The sequence below is a fragment of the Phyllostomus discolor genome, chromosome 1 (genome assembly GCF_004126475.2).
Source record: "Phyllostomus discolor isolate MPI-MPIP mPhyDis1 chromosome 1, mPhyDis1.pri.v3, whole genome shotgun sequence".
NCBI lineage: Eukaryota > Metazoa > Chordata > Mammalia > Chiroptera > Phyllostomidae > Phyllostomus > Phyllostomus discolor.
Genome location: NC_040903.2, coordinates 109,789,988 through 109,799,115, shown reverse-complemented (window position 1 = coordinate 109,799,115; position 9,128 = coordinate 109,789,988). Strand labels below are relative to the sequence as shown.

The following is a 9,128-nucleotide window of genomic DNA, read 5'->3' as shown; positions in this document are numbered from 1 at the left end:
CAAGCTTTGATAACAAGGCAAATGCTAGCCCTGGCATCTAGAATATAGTATATGAGTGTATTTTAAACTATTCTGATATCACTGCTCTCTCACAGTGAATAAAACACTTATTTTTCCAGGATTATCAATAACTTCCAGTGATGTGATCACACTCATCTGATACTTGTAAGGCCAACAGTCTGATCACAGGTTGAGATAAGAACTAAAATGCCAGGGTGGAGGGACAGCCACAGGTAGTGTGGTGAGTAAAAAAGTCCTTAATCTCATTTTCCATCTTTAATTTTACTAAGAAACTATCCATTCATATTAAAGTCACTCATTTGCTAAAAATATATGAGCTGGAAGTCATTTATAAGGTTCCTCTATAAAGTAGCTCATTCTTTGTAGGAGACCATTCTGCATGATGTGGGCCGAGCTCCCACTCGGAGATGCACAGGACCCACACCCACAGATGGGTTCTTCCGTGGGGAATCAGCACTACAGTGTGCTTAGGCCTCTTTGAGTCTTGCTCTTGCTAAAAAACTCCCTCACCCTGAATTGGGGACATTTACTGCAAAGTAACTTCCTAAAATCCATGCTAAACCTTCCAAGGATGAGTGTAACAGGTTCAACCACTTTTGCCTTTTCATTTGCAAATATCCCTCTTCTGTGATGTGATTAGTGGCATTGGCTCCTTTGTTTTCTGTAAAAGGTAACCACCTAAAGCCATCCTGTACATAGTAAATGAGGACCATCATGTGCCAAGAAACCCAATAAAGGCCAGTCACAACAAGGGCCAAGGCTTTTTGCTCCCCTTGAGAGAAAAGCCATGCTGTCCCTTTTCCTCCACCAGACTTGGTAGTCCATGTGAATGTCTCAGTTCATCCATAATGACACGGACACTGTGGGTCGGTGTCTGCATCAATTCTTTAGGCAAGTAACTGTGTATTTATGTTTTCCTGGGGGCAAATAGGCATAGGTTTCCAAACTGTGTCAAATTATTGCCCCTCCCCCCACACCACTTTACCAGAGATTTCCCAGAGTTACTATGAACACAATTCACTAAACTAAATCAAACTGCTTTCACCCCTTACCCTCATAATGAGGTTTGGCTTAAATCAGAGTTCACAGCAGAACATACCACCCATTTTGAGGTCTTCATAGACTAAGAATGTTTCAAGGGAAAAGAGGAGTTACAGAAATAGCATGTACATTCTGTAAGGTTGTGGCTGCGACATTAAATGGTTTTACATGCTCAAGAAAGGCGGGAGTGTGCAGCCATTGGAGACTTGGGAACACTGGGTAAGACTCAAGCCCAGATCATAGAGGTCACTATTCTCCACCATTAGTGTGTATCACAAACACACATGGAACTGGTTAAAAATAGAAATACCAACTTCCGGCAAGACGGAGGAATAGGTGGACGCACCATACCTCCACGCATAACCAAGATTAGAACAACAATTTAGAGCTGGAATAACACCCAGACTGACAGGATTTATCTGAATGGAAGTTGGACAGCCAAGAAGTTGAAGTAGACCCGTTCATCCAGACTGGTAGGAGGGGCGGAGAGGAGCAGCCAGGTGGGCGCGGGTCAGCGGCGCGCGGAGGTCAGGGAGAACTTGGTGCGAACTCGGAGTGAAAGCCATCCAGGGCGCCCAAGATCACAGTGGTGGACCTTGAGTACGCAAGCAGCGGCTGGTGGACCCAGTGAGGCAGCGATTGTGGACCAGGGCAGAGCTTGCAACCCAGAATCCCAGAGAAGGGACTCAGATCCCAGGACAATGGAGCTACTGCCATTGTTCCCTCCCGTCCCTGCTCCCGCCCCCACATACAACATCACAATCTAGCGACTGGGGTGCCCAGCCCTGGTGAACACCTAAGGCTCCGCCCCTCACCGTAACAAGAGCAACCAGACCAGAAAAAAAAGGGAAAAAAAGGAGAGACAGGGAGAGATGTTTCCAACAGAAGAACAGATCAGTCCCCCAGGACTCATCCTTTTGAGCGACCAAGAAATAGCCAATCTATCAGATGCACAGTTCAAAACACTGGCGATCAGAAAGCTCATGGAATTGGTTGATTTTTAGGAGCAAATTAGATGAAAAAATGCAGGTTACCATAAAAGAGATGAAGGAAGATACACAGAGGAGAGCCAATAGTGAAGGGAAGAAAACTGGGTCTCAAAACAATACAGTGGACCAGAAGGAAGATAGAAACAACCAACCAGGAAAACATGAAAAAATAAGAATTCAAAAAAATGAGAAGCTTAGGAGCATCCAGGACATCTTTAAATGTTCCAACATCCGAATTATAGGGGTACCAGAAGGGGAAGGGGAAAAGCAACAAATTGAGCACATATTTGAACAAATAATAAAGGAGAACTTCCCCAATCTGGCAAAGGAAATAGTCTTCCAAGAAATCCCGGAAGCTCAGAGAGCCCCAAAGAAGTTGGACCCAAGAAGAAACACACCAAGGCATATCATAATTACATTAGCCAAGGTAAAAATGAGAGAATCCTAGAAGCAGCAAGAGATAAGGGGACAGTAACCTATAAAGGAGTTCCCATCAGACTGTCAGCTGATTTCTCAAAAGAGACCTTACAGGCAAGAAGGGGCTGGAAAGAAATATTCCAAGTCATGAAAGACAAGGACCTACATCCCAGATTGCTCTATCCAGCAAAGCTCTTCCATTTAGAATGGAAGGGCAGATAAAGTGCTTCTCAGATAAGGTCAAGTTAAAGGAGTTCATCATCACCAAGCCCTTATTTTATGAAATGCTAAAGGGACTTATCTAAGAAAAGAAGATAAAGAAAAAAACATGTATAGTAAAAGGACAGCAAACTCACAATTATTAACAACCACACCTAAAGCAAAACCAAAAGAAACTAAGCAAACAACTAGAACAGGAACAGAACCACAGAAATGGCGGCCACATGGAGGGTTAGCAGCAGAGGGGTGGGAGGAGGAGAAAGGGGGAAAAGGTACAGAGAGTAAGTAGCATAGAATGCGGGTTGAAAATAGATAGGGGGAGGGTAAGAATAGTACGGGAAATGTAGAAGCTAAAGAACTCATAAGTATGACACATGGACAAGAACTAAAGGGTGGGGAGGAATGTGGGTGGGAGAGGGTGTACAGGGTGGAGGGGAGTGAAGGGGGTAAATGGGACAACTGTAATAGCATAATCAATAAAATATATTAAAAAAAGGAAAGTAAAAAAAAATACCCAGACCTACTGAATCGAAAGTCAAGATATGTAGAATGTCAACTGGAGTAAATATGTGGGCATACTCATGTTCTCCTTTATCTAGAAAGCCCTTTTTTCATTAAGAACCTCCTTACTTGGGTTACTTACTTCCTCAAAAGTGTACCAACATTTACTGTTGTAGAAGAATTAAAAAATCTTTTCCTATGTCAAGCCTGATGCTGTTTTGCCATAAGCTGGTGCTTCACAAAGTTCCCAAACACTAAAAACAAGACTGAGCATAAGCCCTGTTAGAGCCATTTGTTCTGGAAAACACTGTCCTGTGTCAAACACCCTTTTATAAACTAGTTGGCCATGATGCTTTAGAGAGACCAGATGGGAGTTTTGTACAGTGAGTGACAGGGTTTTCCTTCCAGGGTTTCCATCTATTCAGACCACAAGGCAAATAAATGCTGAGAGAGCTATGCTTTCACCAAAAGCTGGCTGATTATCATTTATAGAAAGATAGCTTGAAGATTCTGTTTCAGTGTTTACAATGGTAGCTTTGATATTCCAATAGCCAGTCCTTCAACTGTAGAATCATTTTCTCCTGGTCAGTATCAGGGATTTTAAAAACCAGAGAGAAACTAGCACATGCTTTCGTTCATTAGGACAGGAAAGACTGGGGTAGCCTTACATCTAACCACTCAGAACCTCAGCAGCCACACCTACTTGGGCCCTTGCCAGCCTGCACTTCGCTGGCCAGCTCTATCTGTGGGTCTCACCTGGGCAAGCCACCAGGATACAGCATCGTGCACCCTGCCCAGCTATACTCTTAGTCCTGAGCTCTAACAACTCTATGACATGGAGCATGTTACTTATCCTCTCCAAGCCTGTTTCCTCACCTGCAAAGTGAGGTTGATAACATCTATTGGGTTGTTATACAAATTAGATAAATCCCATATGGTGCATAGTGTGGTGCCTGGCACAGGGTGAGTAAATGGCAGGGATGCTTTTGATGGCCACTCTGCATCCATGTGAGTCAGTATCTAATTGCTCAAAGTCCACAAAGGTGCTGGTAGTCACAGTGCTGCCACAGCCCATGGTCCTCTCTTCTGGACTTTTTTTCCCACATTACATAAATCACCTGGTTTATTATTTTATACTGAGGTGTGTAACTTTTACCATGGACACTGAAATACCTATGTCAGCATATACAGTTTGTTTTCTTTCTAAAGGCAGTTACACAGAAAAACAGGGTATTATCAGGTTATCTGGCAAATATGGAACCCAAACAGAGGCTAATCTTAAGACCCGCACCTCACCTGGTAAGCTGCGCACACCTTCCCACCACAGGGATAGCCCAGGCCCACACCAGTGGTCTTTGACTCTCCCGTTCCCTGTGTTGCTCTGGGCAAGCAGTGCCACCTGGGCTTGCTCTTACTAATGTAGTCTCACTTGTTGACTTTGAGGGAATGAATGAATATGATTACCCCTGTGTCTCTTTCCAGAAACTTTACATCATGCAGCTCTGAATTTGGGACAGTAATTTAAGGAAACAGGTGGCATAATTAATTACTAACTAAAGGTATCTCTCTCAAAAAAGAAAATGGTAAGAGAGATTGCCCTGAGGGCCATTGGGGAACTGGAGCCATGGATGGGAGACTGACTTTTCACTATATGCCACTTTATCTTTAGAATTTTGAACATCAAAAGTATTTCTAGCATATTAATTTTTGAAAAGTTGTAAGACATAATTTGTATTTTTAAAAGTTATGCCTCAGCATAGAGAATATTGTAATAAGGACTTATCAGGGTAATTGATCTGTAAGGTATATAAATGTCTAATCACTATGTTGTATACCTGAAGCTAGTATATCATTTGTCAAAAAACTTTGACTTATAGGCAAGGAGTATGGAGGCTTATAATTCATGACTTTATGCTGGTCACTACTTCATTTACATGAGCATATTATAACCCAGTGAGTTTTGCTTAACCAATCCAGTTGTCACATGAACAAAGAGAGATACATAAATGATATAACTCTGACGATGATACTAATATATGAATACAGAGTTTCAGTTGAAAATAACGGAACAGTTTTGGAGGTGAAGGGCGGTGATGGTCACACAATAATGTGAATGAACGTCCTTAATGCCACTAACCTCTACTTGTAAATGGTTAAAATGAAACTCTATACACATTAAGCAACTCCTTTTTATGGTATATTTCAGTTTTGCAAGGTGAGAAAGTTTTGCTTCACAATGCAAATGTACTTCATACTACTAAACTGTACATTTTAAACACTGGTAAAGATGGCAAATTTCATGTATTTTTTTACCACAATTTTTTAACAAACCTTTTGAAAATGGTTAAAATGGTAAATTTTATGTTATGGACATTTTACTACCATTTGTAAAAAGTTCTTTGTGATCTGTGGAGACAGAAATCAGAGGAGTGGTTGTCTGGCCCTGGGTCAGAGTGAGGGGCAGTGACTGCTGGTGGGCATCAGGTTTCTTTGTGGGTGATGAAAATTTCTAAACTGGACTGTGGTGATGGTTGAGCAACTCTGAATACGCTACTAAAATCATTGAATTATAAACTTTAAATGGGTAAGTTGTATCATATGTAATCTCTAGCTCAATAAGGTTTTTTAAACCAACAAACAAGTTTTGTCTTATATGTGAGGGCTGGGGAGCTTGTGCATTCTCCTCCACGTGCCCCCAGCTGGAAGGGTATGGAAGCATGGGAGGACAGAAAAGGAGGGGAATCTTCTGTGTTCAGGATTATTCAGATTTTGACTGGTTTCTGCACAAGGTAACCAAATGAATTCCTATTATAGATTTGGCATAGGGCTTTCTCTCTAACTCTCATCTACTGCCCAGGGAAGGTAAAGGCCCGAATTAAAAGAACAGGGCAAGTGCAGTGTGTGTGGGTGTGTGTCATTCAAATAACCCACTCTGGCTCACCCTTCAATGCTGTTTTTCAAAATATTATCACAATAAAGAAAGAGCTGGAAAAAACTCTGTATCCTCTTAAAAATTGACTGGCTTAGAAATAACAAAGGTTGCATTTTATTTGATCAAGTACAGCCTGTTATTACAAAGCAGTTAGTTTTCTCCTTTTAGTCATTTTCCATCCCTGGTGGAATTGTGTGTGCATAAAGAGAACAGTCCTGGAAAAAAATTTAAATCTCATTATACAGTAGCCCATGGCAAAATGGGGTTTTGAAGAACAAGTAGTGTTAAAAACACATCTGGAAATGTGAAATGTATTATTATGAAATGCACTTATGAGGAAATTAATTTATATAGAAAAAAGCTACACATAAAGCAAAAAGACAGATATGCCAAGCTTATGCAGTTCAGAATCAGGCCCGTGTGTCTGGGGTGGCTTTAGAGAAGAAGAGGCACATTTAAGTTTCTGAGAGTCTTGTCCTACTGCCAGGAAACGATGCCAACTGGCAACAGCTCTGCTTGTCTCAGGCATGTCCCAGCTGCTTCACTGATTTTGATGCACTCTGGATAAACAGTGTTGGTGTCACAAATCCTCACTGTGTGTCTGAAGGTGTCCTTTAGGTGTACAGGAAACATCAAGTACAGGATAGAAGGATGTATGAAGAGAACTGAGCAGTGTGGTTACCAAGGCGACATGGTCTCAGTTTCAGGCAAGCATGGTGCTCAAACATGTTCAAATACGAAGACGTTCATTTCCTTTATTTTCCCATTTTGAGTGATTTAGAATTATGAACTACCTAGTTAAATATGACAAGGTGGCATAATCCCATGATCCAGAATCAGTGATTTCTATATCCAAAAGTCCTGACTCTGAAAATTTTACGATTAAAAAACCCACAAAGGCCACTCTGGATTCTGTGTTATACTAGATGTATGATATCCACGCAGCTTTCAACTTTCTGCTTGCTGTGTTCAGCAAGTTTGTAGGCAGTACCTATGGAGGCTGATTGGAGAGTTGTAAAATCATGCTATTTTGGTAGCAAGAGCTTTGGCGTCAGGGACAAACTGCATGAGCAAGAATTCAGTTCTGATGCCCCTTTGAGAGCTCAGCTGAAGCCCCAGACCTCGGAGCTGTCCCTGCCTTCTGGAGCAGGGTCAGTGCTCCTAGTCTCTGGGTGGTAACCACCACCAGTTGCCTGCATACCTTTCTCCCAGAAGCCACTTTGTTCAATATTGATGGCCAGGCTTCAAAGAAGCCTGAACCATCCCAGCCCCAGGGGTTGAATGTGCACTAGTGTATCCAGTGCTTTTGAGTTCTATTGTTGCCAGAGTGACTGGCCATGATGAAAAACTAGCTAGTGAGACTCAGAGGGGGTGTGCTGGTAAAGGTCCCTTGAGCCAGTTGTCCTTCCTCTTAAAACAAGACAAAAGGACAAGATGCTGCCTATCTCCTCTCTGGTTCCTGCAGCTATGGGGACAATATTAGCAACAGGGGACCCAGCCTAAACAGGGAGTGGGATGGGAAGGACCTGGTCATGATGCCATTAAGTCATTACATTGAGCAACCTTAGGATTTCCTACCTCTGGACTTATGTGGTAAGGTAATAAAATGTTCTTATTTCTAGAGCACTGGGGAGTGGAGGGGACATCTGCTATTTCTGGCCCCAAGTAATCAAACACAATCCTCTTCCCTGAAATGACCACCTATTCTATAGAGTGGAGTACACACACACATGCACATGCACTCTTTTACACTAAACTGTGGTGTGAGCATGAACTTTACCCCCCATCTCCTAAATTCAAGCCCCTGGGAGTGGAGTGTGTGTCTGGATTCCCTGTCTGGTTGCCCTCCTTCCCAGCATGATCACATCAAGGTCCAGTTCAGAATCTGCCTCTTACGGGGTCAGTCTCTTATGAAGTCCCTGCCTGCAGCTTTCTCCGATTCTAACACACAGCATCTACAGCCTCTAATCTGCCTCCATGCTGTCTGCTGATTCCTGAGTCTGCTCGGTGTGCACCACTGGGCACTCATTGGGTTTAGTGACTGACTGAATGGAAGACTGAGTGCAAAGCACCATATCCCTTCACCTGAAACTTGGGGTTTCCCTTTCCTCTTTTCGTTCTTGTCTTCTTTCCTCATCTTACTTCTCTGTAAAGACAAAAATTGAGATAAAAGAAATTCAGAGCACAGACTCTAAAGGAAGAGTATGTATTTCTAAACAAAACCCCAAGTGGTATGCTCTGCCTCTGGGAGTTACAAGTGACAAAATTATGAAATGTGGGAATAGCAGTTAGATACTATATAAGTGACCTCTTGTGGCTATACCTCCCATACATATTGACCATTTCCACTACTGAAACTAGGGGTGGGGTGGAGGCATCCTCCGCAAATCACAAGTTAGAGCAGAAAATACATCAAAGTCTAGCACAGAGTAAGCTTTCAACAAATGTCTCATGAGTGAATGAGAGAAGATATAGCATCATATGGTTAGGGCTTTGGGCTTATATCTTGGAGCTTTTTACAGTAAACATAGAATAAAATGTGGTATCAGTAATAAAGCTGCTGTCTTAATGTAATGAAACTTCATCTAAATGTGTGACATAAAAATATTTGATATAAAGTAGATTTCAAGATGTTTTGAAATGGAAAATAAAAATCTTAAGTTGTTTTTCCTTCAAAATTCCCACACAGATTTCCAGACCATGTGCAGAAAGGCCTATTCCACCACACAAGCTGAACTTCTCATAGTGGCTCTTCTGTGTAAAAGGTCTGGGGAATCCTTCTGGTGAGAGGGCAGAGCATTTCCAGAAATCAGACCCTGTGTGCAGATCAGTTCACGTACCTTTGAAGGTATGCAAATGCCGTTCTAACTATAACTTTCAATTCTTTCCAGGTACTAACAACTTGTAACTTTCATTGTGTAGTATCAAACTGGCACTAGAGGTTCTGTGAGATCTTTTCTATTACACAAAAGTAAAAACTGTAGGAAATGTTCAGATAGTTAAATGAC

The 9,128-nt window shown here is 42.0% G+C and overlaps 1 long non-coding RNA gene across 1 annotated transcript; it reads left to right on the top strand.

Annotated features, from left to right (window-relative positions):
* LOC118500978 lies at positions 1–8,945 on the top strand. The gene is made up of 2 exons (XR_004903552.1): positions 1–241; positions 8,810–8,945. It is a non-coding gene; the product is annotated as an uncharacterized LOC118500978 (long non-coding RNA).
* The last annotated feature ends 183 nt before the right edge of the window (positions 8,946–9,128 follow it).